At 44.7% G+C, this 15,814-nt stretch overlaps 1 long non-coding RNA gene across 1 annotated transcript; it reads left to right on the top strand.

The window, feature by feature from the left end:
• Positions 1 to 10,515: 10,515 nt before the first annotated feature.
• On the top strand, positions 10,516 to 11,920 carry LOC105486551 (uncharacterized). Its single transcript, XR_011612201.1, has 3 exons — positions 10,516 to 10,628; positions 10,807 to 10,922; positions 11,735 to 11,920. It is a non-coding gene; the product is annotated as an uncharacterized lncRNA (long non-coding RNA).
• The last annotated feature ends 3,894 nt before the right edge of the window (positions 11,921 to 15,814 follow it).

The following is a 15,814-nucleotide window of genomic DNA, read 5'->3' as shown; positions in this document are numbered from 1 at the left end:
TACTAACTTGGTTTTGTTTGTAATTTTATTACAAGGAGTTTTGTCAATGTTTCTAGACCGAGAATGTTTTAAGAATGATTAGGATTAATCAGGCTATAAATCCTTGCCAGGAGTCATGAACAGCATCATCTCATAGTCTCTCTTTAAGGAATAAAAGTGACCCAGACAGATGTTCTGCTAAGGCAGTGCTGAGTGTGTTATGGGTATGGAAATTCTTTGGGTCTGCATGGAGCCATTGATGAATTAGGAGCAGTCAGAGGAGGCTTTCGAAAGAACAGGACCTCTGCTGCAAGATCAGAAAGAGGCCTCACTAGATTCTTACAAAAAGAACATAATGAGGACGGGATGGTGGCTCACAACTGTAATCCCAGCACTTTGGGAGGCTGAGGCTGGTGGATCACGGGTCAGGAGATCGAGACCATCCTGGCTAACACGGTGAAACCCCATCTCTACTAAAAATACAAAAAAAAAGTAGCTGGGCGTGGTGGCGGGCACCTGTAGTACCAGCTACTCCAGAGACTGAGGCAGGAGAATGGCGTGAACCGGGGAGGCGGAGCTTGCAACCAGCGGAGATGGAGCCACTGCACTCCAGCCTGGGAGAGAGAGTGAGACTCCATCTCAAAGAAAAAAAAAAAAAAAAAAGAAAGAAAGATAAAAAACATACTGAAATGAGATGTGACCTCACACTTTAATCTTGATTTCCAAAGGGAGCTCATCTCCCCAAGTCCTTCTCCCTGTCTCTGTGAAGTCCACTGCACAATGGCCACCAGCAGCTGACAAAGATGAACAATACCTGAATGCTTCATCTAGTGTGCTCCTAAGGGATGCAAAAGGAATAGAGGAAGGGGCTGAGGACTGGAGATTGATTTTGACATTGAAATGTGATAGCTGCTATGGGATACATGTGTCCGGCCCTGGGGATAGCCCTCCTATGCAGAGCACCTTGTTTTAACTCACGTGTTTTTCTGTGCTCTCTCAAACTGGTTCTGCAGTTGAAGCTTTTTTTTTTTTAATTGTTTTTTTCCGAGACGGAGTCTCGCTCTGTCTCCCAGGCACAAACTGCCAGGACAGAGGAGGAAGCAAAACTTTTGTGTCCTTATTCCCATTCTTTGGCAAAAATAGCAGAATTTCTAGAAGGGGAATCAGTTTTTTTGCCAGGCCCTGGTCTTCAGCTAATGTCTGTCCCATTGGGTTACAGTAGAATCATACAGGAAATCATTCACGGGGCCTTGCTCAGCTGACTGCTCCGGGAAGGTGAAGTCCCAGGGGTCATCCTCAGACAGTCCCGTCATGCTGGGTCCAGGAGGGCTTCAGTCTCCTCTGCTGCTTGTGTACAGGATCCAGAGCTCCTACCAATATAGTGACAAGCCCTGGTCACCTGCCTCAGCCTCCCTTCTCTCATGGTGTGTGATGCTTTGGGGTGTCCATGTTCTTTCCTGCTAGAGACCTTTGTCAGGGTCTCCTCTTCTATCAAATGCTTCTAATAACATCCAACTGGAAAATGGAAAGATCAGAGTCTGTCTCCATCCTTTATATTCTCAGGTTCCTTCACTCACTTGGAATTGCATCGGCTCCTGGGAGGCCAGCTGTGCAGATTCAAGGAGCACTGTGCAGGGAGCATTCCTGTGTGCTGGCGGATTCCTAGTGCCCCACCCCAGGACAAGGCCCATCGGTTCAAATAAAAGCAATTTTCAAGAGATTTTCTGGAATTATGAAGACCTGATAAAGATTACATGCTGTCATCAGAGAGTTTCTTGCAGAAAAAGAAGGACCCATTTTTCAGTCAACAAGCTACATAAACCAATAAAAGTGTTCAATGAATGTTTGTGGAGTGCTTCATCATTTACTTTGCATGCATGGATACTAGACTTGCTCCAGCTGCAGTCTCCTCACCTTCCCTGTGTTCCATACAAGAGCCTTGTCTTAGCCAGAACAATGAGGCAGGGACCTGACCCCTGTCCACACCTCCTCTGCCCTGGGCTGGGTGCCCAGCGTTCCTGCAGGCAGCATCTCATGCATCATTAGAATGACCCTGGATTGATTTCCTGGGGCTTCTATCGCGAAACATCACAAGAGTGTGCCTGAAACAACAGAAAGCTCTTGTCTCACAGTTCTGGGGGTTGGAATTCCAAGATCAAGGTGTCAGCAGGGTCGGTTCCCTCTGAAGGCTATGAGTGAAAATTGGTTCCGGGGCTTTCTCCTGGCTTCTCATGGCTTTCTGGAAATCTTTTGTCATTTTTTGACTTGTGGACTCATCTCTTTGATCTCTCCCTTCGTCTTCACATCATGTTCTCCCTGTATGGGTGTCTGTGTCCAGAGTCCCCATTTTTAGAAGGTCACCATCTATATTGAATTAGAGACCTACTCTGTTTCACTATAATCTCATTTTAACTAATTACATCTGCAATGCACTTGTTTCCAAATAATTCACAGTCTGAGGTCTTGGGGGACTTCAACATATGAATAGGATTTCAACATGTGAATTTTGGGGGAAAAGAATTCAGCCTCAACAAACTTAATGCAGCAGATTTTGCTATCTACACTTTAAAAAGGATGACAATGTTGTGAGAAAATTAATAATTTACTATGGCCACCTCGCTCAGAAGTCTGAATTCAAAACCGAAACTTTGTCTAGTAAACGTTGCTACTTCTGAACAGAGAGCAACCAGACTCCCTGATGTTGATGTTCAAGTCAGCTTTGAGGGTTTGCTGTGGACACAGGCTCACAGGAGCCTGGGGTGAGTACGTTCTGATGTCTGTGGCCTGCCCCTCTCCCTCAGGCTTGTCTCTCCTTCATGTGAACACACTCATTTATTAGCTGTCTTTGCTCCAATAAAGACAAAGCTAAAATGTGTATCCCAGATAGCTGATTTCAGGGGCTTTTTGTTTTCTGCCAAATTCAATTCTGGTGAAATCTCTCCTGCATTTTCTTAGCAGGGAGGTAAGGGGCCCACTTAGATGCTTTTTGTGGGCTGCATTTTTAAATGAATGCAGCTGGTTATTTTGATTAAATGCATATTGAAATCCACTTGTAACTAGTCAACCAAGACAATGAAAGGGCCTCAATGCACCATTAAGATTGTTTTCTAAATTTTTTCTTTTTTTTTTTTTTTTTTGAGACGGAGTCTCACTCTGCTGCCCAGGCTAGAGTGCAGTGGCCGGATCTCAGCTCACTACAAGCTCCGCCTCCCGGGTTTACGCCATTCTCCTGCCTCAGCCTCCCGAGTAGCTGGGACTACAGGCGCCCGCCACGTCGCCCGGCTAGTTTTTTGTATTTTTTTAGTAGAGACGGGGTTTCACCGTGTTAGCCAGGATGGTCTCGATCTCCCGACCTCGTGATCCGCCCGTCTCGGCCTCCCAAAGTGCTGGGATTACAGGCTTGAGCCACCGCGCCCGGCCAATTTTTTCAAGTTAAACAATTCAATAGAATATTATTACGCTCTGATATCACCTAGAAATGGGGACTGAATCCCAGGACCAGTGACATGTGCTGGCCCATGGGTGACAGCCCTGCCCAATGTAGGAGGTCTGGGCCAAAAGTCCTGCTTTTTCTACGATGGGAATAACTGCTGGAAGAGATTTCAGGGCTATGCTTGACGTGTATCAGGTGCTTAGTGAATTATAAATGGAATCATCAACATGGTTTTGCACAATTCAAAGCAGTTCTGGAGCTGGGGCTGAGGCTTCTCCATCAACTCAGCAACAGATGTGAAGTGTCCACATTCTCGAATGTCTGCTCATTTCTGTGGATTCTCAAAGCGATCCTTTTCCTTGAGATCATGTTATTTGGATGCTGTAACAGACATTCCTGGGTGGCACACACAAATCCCCGCGTGCCCTGATTGATTCTGGGCTGTGACGTTATGTCAGCTCTAGGGTGGAGAGTGAAAAGTGTCCAGTGTTCACTCAGTTGATGAGCGTATCCACATATCCACCGTCAACTAGGTGTGGAAGTCACAGACATCAAAGGCCTTGCTCACAGTCTGGAGTGGGAGACAGACAGACAAGTGAGTGTAACCCAGCATGAGGACCTCCCTGAGAACTACAGTCCACGGAGGAACATCATGCCCAAATAGGAGACAGGGAAGGTCAGAGAGGAGTTCCTGGGAGAGAACCCTGGAATTGAGAGCTGGAGAAAAGAAAGGGTTAAGCAGGAGAAGGATGCCCAGAGGGCATTGTAAGCACAAAGAATGAGCTATAAAGTCTTCGAGGAGTGAGCACAGAGGGTGCTGTGTTTAGAGAACCACAATGAGCTCCATATGGATAGAGTATATACAAGACAGCAAAGGAGAAGTTTACAAAGCTTTTACAGTCCTGACAGAGAAAATACAACAAAATGTCTTCAAGCTCAGGGGCTCGTATTCACCTACCCGCAGTCATAAAATTTCATCTTTTCTTGGGGACAACCAGGACGTATGACCAGAGTAGTTAGGCACTTTGGCTTCCAGAAAGATGGAGATTTGTGCCAGAATGATCTCTGGGCTCCCCATCTTCCCTCGAAGGGCTCTTCTTTGTAAATCAGAAAGTGCTCTATGCAGGAAGATGGAAGAATGAGTTACTATTCCTGAAGACTAGTAAAAATATATATCTAATTTTAGAATTTAAAGTTTTTTACCTTGAGAGTTACCCGATCAGACAACCCATCCAACACATGATTAGCAGAGTCATTTTTTGCCTTTGCAATCCAATGTCACCAAAGGCATTGACTATCTGTCACATGCCAAGCAGTTCCAGAGCTGCCCTGGGGTCCCTGGGTTTTCTGATCCACATTTGATTACCTAGCCATCACATCTAGATTAACCCAACCCCTTTAGGCTGATCATGCTCCCTAATAGCTATTTATTTAAGCTTCCTTATACTTTTTCAGCATTGTATATTTCTTAATATGTCAATTCAAGTGAGATATATCTTCTCGGAAATCATATAAGCTTCAGGAGGTTTGTATACTACTCTCTGCAGTACTTGAGGCCATGCTTGTCTGGGACCTCAAGGGTGCCCCAAAATGAATAAATGAATGAAGTACTCCTGGTATGTTGACCTTCCTTCTTCAAAACTCTAGAATCTTGCCTGTTTAAAACTAATGAGAACTTTTATTTATAAAGCAAACGAATGTAGGACACTCTGCTTTAACACTTGACTGATATTATTTTACTTAATGTTTATGAGTATCCAGGCAGGTAGCTTTGTGGTTAACAGCATAACCTCTAGAGTCACAGCGATTGGCTCGAATTCCTGCTCTGCTATTTGACAGCTGTGTGTCCTTGGATTAGAAATCAGAAGTGTTTTCTTGCATTGACATGAGACAAAAAGTGCTTCCTAAAAGGCCACAGTTGTTGCTCTTTAGGAGAATGCAAAACTGATCTATTCTGTTAGACATGCCAGCAATTATTTGAAGAGACCTCTTGTGTTCCCCAAATATTCCAAAGCTAAGGTCCTTTATATTTTCCTCACATAGGATAGTTTTGTAATCTTTCTCTAACCTCTATCAGGGCCTCAGGTGTCTATACTCTCCTGATCAGAGGCAGGCTGTCTGTTTCCTCGCTGTGTTGTTATGTGCCTGGAGACTAGACGCTATGCCTTCCTATCTCCGCATGACGTTGGAGTTATCGGAGCTCAGGAGTCTGATTCTCCGACTCAGTTACCTATAAGTGTGTCAATGCTACTAAATAACTGCAGCATTCTGGGTATCATTTCCTCACCTGTAAAAGGAGAAACTGAGGCTGCAGTTCTGAGGTGCAGAGGCTGAGATGCTAGGGTTGCTCACAACCCCCTTCCAGGCGGTCCATTTCCTAGGCCACTTGTAGCGTGGCAGTTGACTTCTTCAAGGTCACCAGGGCTTGCGGTGTTCTACTATAAGGACTACATCTCTGTAGCAGGTGGATGGACACATTCAGCTTCCATTACATGCTGCTGGGCCTATCTCCACTCTGGACTGCACTCTGGAAACTTCAGGAGGCTCGAATCTTTAAGAAAGCCCACAGTGAGTACCTTCTACATGGCCCTGCGTGGGAGGCAACTGGTGTTGACGTGGAACTTTGAAACCCACCCCTCCTTCGTGGGGAGACAGGCACACTGGAAACCTCTTGGATGTTGGGGTTAGGCAAACCCCAAGCTAATTATGTGAACCTGGGGAAATTACCCAGCCTCTCTGAGCCTGAGAATTAAGTGCAGAATAGTTGTTTGTTGAGTGAAGAAATGGCACTGGATTGGTGCCCATGGAGATATCAGGGTGCAGCCTAATGATTCCAGGTACAGGGCAGGTGAACAACAAGCTGTGAAAGTTGGGAATCACAGAATATTGCAAGAAATCATGTTCAGAAGGTCAGGACTGGAGCTTTTGGAATTTCAAATACCAAAATAAAGGATTCTGGCTCTTTTTCTGTAATTCAAAGTTCACAAAAGTATGCTTATTATAACACAAGATCAAAGAAATATTGATAGAACGATGTCAACAAGTTTATAGGAGCAGTTGAAAAACACTGGGTTAAATAACGTCTAATTGTTTGCTTTATTGCATAGTTGCTTAGCATCATCCTACATCTTTAAATATGCATGTTGTAATCTCTAAAGCAAGGAGATATGTTTTGCAACTATCCCAAACTGATTTGACCACTAATTTTTTTTTTTTTTTCAGAGAGAATATCCTGGGGCTGGCAACAGGGAACCAATGTTATTTAATGGAAAGACTTTCAAGAACTTTGAGCAAGAGGATGTTTAGCGAAGATATGCTTTCCTGGAAACAATATCTATTGACTCTCCCTCTGTTCTTTAAAACCACAGAGAACTAGCTCACCCTCTTCTCTACTGGGTGATCCGTTAGGTCCCTGAAGACTGCTATTGTCTCTAGCTTCCATTTTTTTCATCCATGCTAAATGTCTCCAGATCTATAAGCTGTCTCTCAAATGTTAGCTTGGTTACATTTCCCTTACCATCTGGTGGTCAGAACTGGATTTGAATTCTAGGTGCATTTTGGCATAAGCAAGAAAGAATGGACCCAATTTTCTTACATATAAAGTGAGCTGGGCAGGTGGGGTTGGTTTCCTTTTCCTTTAGTCTTAATTATGTCACTTAATTATAAAAACCTTACCTGTCTTCCAAACACGGTCAGTCATGAAATCTGGACCTTTTTTCCTAGGACAGAAAAAGTACACTGATTTCTTTTCTTGAAAGCTTAACAGCCTGGAATATTTTAGGCACAAGGACATGAAGGGCTGGGGGAGGAAGGCAAATGAGTTTTGTGCTTTATACCAAAGCCAGGCTTTTTCTGGTTTTACTAATGGAAGGTGATCACAGAACATTTTAATGTCAGAAAGGTTTGAAAGCCATTATGCTTCTCCGCAGATCTTAAAACTCTCCTACTTAACAACTAGTGCCTTGGAAAAGCCAGTGTGCATGTTCTCTCTCTCTCTCATACACACACACATACACAAACACACTCTGAATATAAAACTAAGAAGCTGATTCTGCTATTATTTGTCATGCCTACAACAACCCCTCTGTGTTGTCGGAGGCACCGAACACGTGGTGCGTTCTTTAGCAGTACTTAGACACGCTGACATAAAATACAAAGATGATCCAATTACACTTGCTGCAACTGCATCTCATTCTGCTAATGCTTACAAATTAAGGGTGTCTGTCACTGCCTACATGAGCCTGTACAGAGAGCATCTCCAATCTCATGAATTTTCGAGTATGCTCCACAGAAATGCAGAAACCAATTCAACGGCAAGGAGTTGACACACAGCTCATAATCCCTGTCTAGTCAGTATGAAAATCTGTCTGTGCAAGGAATGCAAAACGTAGTCACCCGTGGAGTCATGGGATATCAGCAGTGTTATTTTACCAGATCAGAGGTAGTGCTTTACTGACATGAAGCACTTAAAGCGGAATTGCTTTTCTGGGTTGAAACATGGGTATGTGCTCAGCTAATTTCAATCAGCACCGTTTAGTTTTTGTGCTTTGCTTTTCGAAACTTTCTGAAGCCAATTGCCTTCTCAATTGCTTCCATGATCTCTCTTTTAACAGGCAGGCTTCAGAGAGTCATGGGTTCTGATTTTGGAGACAGGAGTTGGAAGCAGTGTTATAGCTTGTCCGTGAGCTCAGGACCCTGAATTACTCGACTTATACGCCCAGCGTGGGAGCCTCCTCCACCTGCTTGAGTACCGGCTCCTGAGTCCTTCATCGGTTGACTGTCTGGGTTGGAAATGTTTCAGTGATCTGAAAACATCCATTCAGTCTTATCTAATATATCCTTTCTTCTTCGGGCTAAATGTTAACAGATCTTTCGTTCATTCTTCAAATACTGCCCAGTTCCCAGGGCTTTCTTCTGCACAAATGAGTCAAAAGCTCTGCTGCATCCAACAGTGAGAGAGCGGATGTGTCGTCCTCATTCAGAACACCCAGACTCTCTTACTGTGGCTTAAGGGGCTATAACCTTCTGACCCACCCTTCATACCGTAAACTCATGCAGACTGTGAAGCCAGCTAATGCGAACCATCCTTCCCGGTTGTTTTTAAAGCAATTTCTATTAAACCTGTTTGCTCCACCTTTAGGCAGTTGCCTTCTGAATTCAGGTTCATACCGTTACATTTCCTCCTGCTTCAATGTTATTTTCAGCCTGTCTTTCAGGCCTGTCCAGACTTTGGTGGATGCTATTACTGAGTTTCCCTGCACTCAAGGTTCCTCCCACAGATGAGTCATGCCCAAATTTGACAAGTGTGCTTTCTACATCTTCCACTACAATTTCTGAGAAACGAACAGGCTTCTACTGACGTTGGTGAGTGGCATAAGCCTGAATGAAATAGATTATGACTCTTGACTGGCTGAATATGCAATAAAAGCATAGAACACAAAATGCTTTTCCAACATAGATGCTAGAAATGAGACTAAAGCTAAAATTTCCAGCCCTACACCCCATGTGGCCTCCAGAACTCTAGATTTAGTTGCCCAGATATCAGCACACATGGCTGTGATGGAGCCAGGAGGTGGGTGCTTCAGTCTGCCCACTTTTTATCTTGTGTCCCACTATCTAACTTGTTTTGGGCAAGTCAGTTTTTTTGAGCCTACCTTTCCTCCTCTATGGTGTGTGGGTAATAATACCAGTCTGACTTACCTGAAAGTTGTGTGAATGAAAAGCATAATCTGTATGTCAACCCTGAAGATAAATGTATGTCAGAAACTATTATAAAGAGATCATCATTAGTTTCCTTTCATCTCATGATGTAGAAACATTTAGATGTTGGGATCCTTCCACATACTTGTCTAAGAACATCTCTGGCCCTTCCTTCCTTCCTTCCTTCCTTCCTTCCTTCCTTCCTTCCTTCCTTCCTTCCTTCCTTCCTTCCTTCCTCCTTCCCTCCCTCCCTCCCTTCCTCTCTCTCTCTCCTTCCTTCCTTCCTTCCTTCCTTCCTTCCTTCCTTCCTTCCTTCCTTCCTTCCTCCTTCCCTCCCTCCCTCCCTTCCTCTCTCTCTCTCCTTCCTTCCTTCCTTCCTTCCTTCCTTCCTTCCTTCCTTCCTTCCTTCCTTCCTTCCTTCCCTCCTTCCTTTTAGATGGAGTCTCATTCTTGAAGCCCAGGTTGGAGTTCAATGGCGCCATCTGGGCTCATTGCAAACTCTGCCTCCTGGGTTCAAGCAGTTCTCCTGCCTCAGTCTCCTGAGTATCTGGGATTACAGGCACCCGTCACCATGCCTGGCTAGTTTTTAAAATATTTTTAGTAGAGACAGGGTTTCACTATGTTGTCCAAGCTAGTCTCAAACTCCTGACCTCAGGTGATCTACCCGCCTTGGCCTCACTAAGTGCTGGGATTACAGGCGTGGGCCACTGTGCCTGGCCTGGTTTTTCTATTTGTTTATTTTTGTGTTGGTTTTTCTATTTTTGGTGTTTCTGGATCATGGACTTTGAAAAACTTCTTGGCTTAGCAAATTAGTGTCCTTAGATTTCTGCTGTAGGCAATGAGCCAACTGGCCAGAAAATATCCAGTTATGCCCTGCAGGTTCAAGGTGGATGGGGACTTCCACTGTTGTTTAGAGAAACCACTGAGTGGGTAAAATCCCAAACAGCAAAATCAAATGGGGATTCTGTACACTCGGGAGTGTCAGCTCTGGACAAATTAGGTTGCACTTGATTGTAAGAAGCCAGGCGTTATTAAAATAGAATATAAACATTGACAGAAATGGACTGCTTCTAATCCCCACTGCCATTGGCCAGGGAGGCCTCTCTTCAGGTTTTCTGAATAGAACAAAATAAGAAGCCCATGTTACCGCGGGAAGGGCACTGTGATTAGGAGTCTTTCATGAGCTTCCATGAATGTCTAGGGCTTGGAAACTTCGTTTTCAAAATAAGGCTGTTGGATTAGATGATTTTCCCAACCCCTAACCCTCTGTGTTAATGAATGGGACTGACTCTATAATCATGTTCCTTGGACATTTCTGTGGAAACACTGAGCCATCATCAGGGAGGCCTTCATTCTGATGAAACAAAGCCAGTTGTGTCCATATGAGAACATTGGCCAGGGTGGGGAGATGGAGGCTGTGTTCAGGCCAGTCCACGCTGGGTCACCCATGTGGCCTGCTGCTTAGCAATTCCTAATCACCATCTTCCCTTCTCAGCCTCTTTTTTCGTGCTAAGAGGTATAAATGAAATGATGATGATAAAAGTTTGAGCTCTTTTCGTGGAATTCTTGTGATACAGATATGTGCTGCATGTTCATTATCTCGTTGGTCTTCACCATGATAACTGGGGGGTAAGAATTATCAGCAGTTCACAGGTTAAGGACTTGAGACTGACAGTTTGGCTTCCCTGTTTCAGGTGGCAAAGCCTATGGGGTATTCACCTACCTGCTGCATGAAGGCAACATGGAGGGACTGTGGTGGATTATCTGCAAAGATGGCCAAAATTCTCTCATCCCTACAGGTATATACAAGGTAAGAACACCTTTGACCAGTGGAATGTGATGAAAATGCTGCCCAGCCAATTCTAGACAGGGCCTTAAGAGGTCTAGATGATTCCACATTTGCTTTCTTGGGAGCTCTGAGTATCATGTAAGAACCACCAGTCTCCCCCACCTGCACCCTAAGCTCATTACCCACAAGGCTGTGCAAAATAATAAGTCATTGTTGTTAGGACACAAAGTTTGGTAGTGGTTTGTTATGTAGTCATGGATAAGTGAGGAAGGGATCTCAGCATCTTTTCTTCTCCGAACTAATGTTTAAAGTCAGGATGTAACATATTGTCTCCATGTGACTTTGTTGAACTAAATAAAGAATGCTAATACCAGATGCAGACACTGCCACTTCTGTTCTCTAAGACTAGGCATTGCTCTCTGATCAGAAGAGTCAATCCTGGTGAGTTTAATTTGAGCCTCAGAATCCTGCTCAACACAAAGTTCCAGAGAGAAGAGATTAGCAATGCCAATACCTTAGAGATGGTACTGGGTGTGGAATCCGTCCTCCCTTGACTAGGTGATCTCTAAGTTCCTTTCCAATTTTGACGTTTTCTGTTCTGATTTATCTTTTGGTATTGTGCAGGTGTCAGGAGAAAAGAATAATGCCAATGTGTCTCTTTAATTCCTTTATCATTAAGTCATACCCTTTCCCAACTCCCAATCCAGTTTTCTTACGGCAATACCTTGGTTTTTGCTTTGTGAAGATGCCAGAGTCAGTCAAAACTAAGCTCACTGTCCTTGCTAATATTCTACCCCAGAGGAGAACTAAAGCTCAGCTATTCACCCCTACAGAAAGCCTGAATTTTGTAAATGTTCTGCTTAGAATGAGGAAGAAAGATGAAGAATGAGGAGGATGAAGGGAAGAATGAGAGAGAGGGAAAGCCAACGAGCAGAGCAGACCTACATTTGCAGCATCTCCAAGTTTCTGCAACAGCTTTATGTTGTTGTTATGTTTTGTTTTAATAAAAGTAAATACCACTTTTTTCTTTACTGTTATATTCTTTTCATAAGAGCTCAGCTAAAGACAGATAATGCTGGAGTCAGCCTTTTCTAAGAATTAGTCTCTTCAAACTGGCCATAGAGATTTGGTAGAAGTCATGGGTTTTAATTGAATTTCTCCTAACGGTCTCCCAGGGATGGAAATATGACTGATACAGGCTGACTTTCCCTCTCCCCTTGGTGAAGCTGTATTGCCTCCCACAGAACAGACCGTTCTTTATGTTCTAACCGGGCTTTTCATAACTCCACTGGAGAGCTGTGCAAACCCTAGACTTGGCAAAGGCTTTTTTGTTTTCTGAAGCCAGACCAATTCTGGACCCAGTTCCTGCTTTCTAGGAAGAAATAGCACATGCATCTAGCCTCTTCCCTGATGAAAAAATACCTCACTCCTTTTTAGACAACTTCTCGTATTGATACTTTTATAGAAATATACTGTCTGAGTGAAAGTCAGCATTTCCATTACACAGCAGCCTGCTAGAGCTGCTTCCAAGGGGCAGAAAGTCCTGTTGGCTGTTTGTCTGAGGTGATCTTCCTCTCTTAATCTGTCAGTCTAGACCTTGACAATGTTCCCCAAATACCGGCTCAAGCCCTTCTTTCTCCCAATAACTTTTCCATGGTCTCTGGACCTCCTTAGTCTGCAGTGCCGCTCCTCCTGAGTTCCTGCACCACCTGCCTTCAACACCTAGTCTGTGTTGTAAGTATGAGTTTTCTTGTGGCTTCTTTTTCTCAAGGCAGGCTGGGTGTGGGGAGCTGTCTCTGCAGCATCTTTTGAATATAGATGCCATTTCTCACTTTTCTTTTCTCTGTACCCGCTGTAGTCCATTACAAATACTGGGCAATTGATAAATTCATGCTAAAAAGGATGACGATCAAGGTAGGGACAAGCTGCGTAGATGAGGGAAGAGGTGCCACCCACACTGGGCACCACAGTCACTTTCCCGCTGTGGATCTAGGTTTCCATCTTGTTTTTTTTTTTTTCCTTGTACTTATTTATTTATTGGTCAGATGACTTGATCTTTTTGGGCTGCATGACTCTGTCCTCTCATAGGGTTCAGCCTTGGAAACAGGATGATGTCATTAGAGTCCATCAGCCCACAGCCCTCCTTGGGTGGCGCTCTTTTTGGGGGGCTCTGCTCTCACGTGCTGCCTGTGCTGTGGACACATGTACACTGCCCACTTGCACAGATAGTGTGTCTTTCTGCAACCTCCCTGTTTACATGCTTCCCCAAGACTGGATTCTGGGGCGGGGATGAGCCACGCCCCCCAACTGGCTCTGACCTCCCCTGCGCCAGCTCTGCATGCCAGCGAGTCGCGGTTCTGCTGCCAGATGTTTCTCTTCCTTTCTTTAGGTTGCTGCATGGCATACTCAAAATTATGGCTATAGGATACGTGCAACTGTTCAGTGACAAAGACCTGTGCAGCATCGACAGTACCGCCTAATGAAGTATCACATACCATAACTAAGTATCACAACCAGTTTACAGACCAGAAAACTGAGACACAGGAAGGGTTGGTGACTTGAGCAAGGTGCATCAGCTGGTAAGTGCAGAGCTGCAAATTTGCCTGGCTCCCAAGCTCACATGGTTGCTAAGACATATGTCAAGTCTTTTCCCATTGCATTTTTAAACCCCTGGGAAACATAAGACACTATCTCAGATCTGGGTCGGAGAAAGGCGTGGAAGTTCAAGATGTGTACTCGGCTCTTCCAAAAACAACCCGAGAGCTCGATTCTCTTCTTTCCCCATGCAGCTGCTTCCCAGCACAACTGTCCATCTGTGTTCTATTGTTACATGTTTATTTCTTCCTTGTGAGCTTCTACAGTTCCTGCCTTTTATGGGATGTTCTTACTCTGGAAATACAGAATGGATTTACAGGGCTGGCAGAAGTGTGCTGTTGGTCATTTTCCCAGTGTTGTCATTATGAGGTGCATGGGACCAGCCAACAATTGGATTTTATGATCAATTACTACCAGGATGAATTGCTAATAGACATGTCATTAGAAACCAAAGGGAGATATTTCATAACAACTGTTTCTTGTCTTTGCTTTTCTCCTTTTTTGAACTTGACTTAGGCCACCTAAGAGTTGGCTTAGGCCAACGTGCTTAGGGGGTCTGTTGTGTACAAAGTGCTTTCTCTGGAGTCTCCCTCTAAGGGTCAGGAGTCAGCAGTGACCACTGGAGGATGCTAGACACTGGATGGTAGATCATGTATACTGCATCTCACCACTGCAGGCACAACACGGGCTTAACAGATACAGTTGGTTCAAATTCTGCATCTACTCTTTACAGATTTTGTGGTGCTAGGCAAGTCTCCTACTTTTCTAAATTCTCAGTTTTCACATCTCTACAATGGAAACAACACTACTAATCTCAAACATTTTGTTGAGAAGATTAAACCAGACAGCATGGTTTCTGCGAGGCAGAAAGCAAAGAAAGAAAGCCTGGTGTCTGCTGCTCACAGAGATCAAAATGGGGGTGTAGCAAGCCCCTGCTTCACACAGTGAGAGGGAGCACAGCAATCCCCAGAGCACGTTGTGGTCAGCCAGCAGTGGGCAGGTGAAAAGCAGGAAAGGGGAACAGGAGTTCACGTGTTAGCAGCCAGCATTTGGGAAGCCCGGCTGGAAGAGATGGAGTCCCAGAGAGGGGATGGCCATTTAGGAATAGGAGCCTGAGATGAAGCAAAGGGGGATCAGCTTTTTCAACAACAAGAGTCCTGATGAGATGAGGGGCTTAGTCATGGAATAGGCGGAGCTGCCCAGACAGCTGCCTAGAAAACTCTCTCAACACCTAGGCACATGGCCTATCCCAAAGACTGTAGATTCTCTCTCATTGTTGGGGAAATTCCTTTTGCTGTCCTTGCAGGTGGATGCCAATGAAAGCAGCTGTATTAGTTCGTTCTCACACTGCTAATAAAGACATACTTGAGACTGGGTAATTTATAAATGAAAAAGGTTTGATTGACTCACAGTTCAGCATGGCTGGGGAGGTCTCAGGAAACTTACGGTCATGGTGGACTGCTGGACATGGTGGACATGGTGCACATGGCAGCTGGGAGAAGAAGAATGAGAGCTGAGCAAAGCGGGAAACCCCTTATAAAACCATCATATCTTGTGAGAACTTATCACAAGAACAGGACAGTGGAAACCGCCCCCATGATTCAATTATCTCCACCTGGTCCCTCCTGCCATGTGTGGGGATTGTAGGAACTACAATTCAAGATGAGATCTGGGTGGGAACACAGACAAACCATATCAGCATCCATCTATTGAGAACTTGGTCTAGCCAGACAGGAGGCTGAGCATTCTGCTTGTGTTTCTGTTTTCTGGAATTAACAATCCAGGGGAACCATTATATTGCTGCCTCATTTTGTGGATGAAAAAAACTAAGGTTCAGATAGGCTACATAAATTACTCAGGCTCCATGAAGGTCAGATCCACACACCCATCCTGGGGACCATTCCATGGCACAAACCCTCGCTGGTGTCCCTGCAGCTAACTCAGGAAACATCGTCGTTCTGGGTTCTAGAGGAAATGTGCTGGAGAGGGTGCCACCCTCCCTCCCCCAGTACCTGAAGTGACAGTTCCTATAGCTTCTTCTTCCTTGTTCTTCAGTAAAAACCCCTCCAGAGATGTTAACGTAGGGGCTGAGAGTGAGTCAGACACATCCTACCACAGTCCCCCTTGACCTTGACAGCTCTGTCTCTTTTCCCTGCCTCCTATTGGATCAGGTGAGAGTTCAGTTGTTCTTGTTGTGTTTGAACAAACTATTTTTAGAGAAGTCTTAGGTTCACAGCGTAATTGAGTGGAAAGTATAGGGAGTTCCCATAGGCCCATTGTTCCCAAACACGCACAGCCTCCCTTATTATCAAAGTCCC

This window comes from Macaca nemestrina, chromosome 13, assembly GCF_043159975.1.
Source record: "Macaca nemestrina isolate mMacNem1 chromosome 13, mMacNem.hap1, whole genome shotgun sequence".
Taxonomy (NCBI): domain Eukaryota; kingdom Metazoa; phylum Chordata; class Mammalia; order Primates; family Cercopithecidae; genus Macaca; species Macaca nemestrina.
This window is presented reverse-complemented; position numbering and strand designations above follow the sequence as displayed.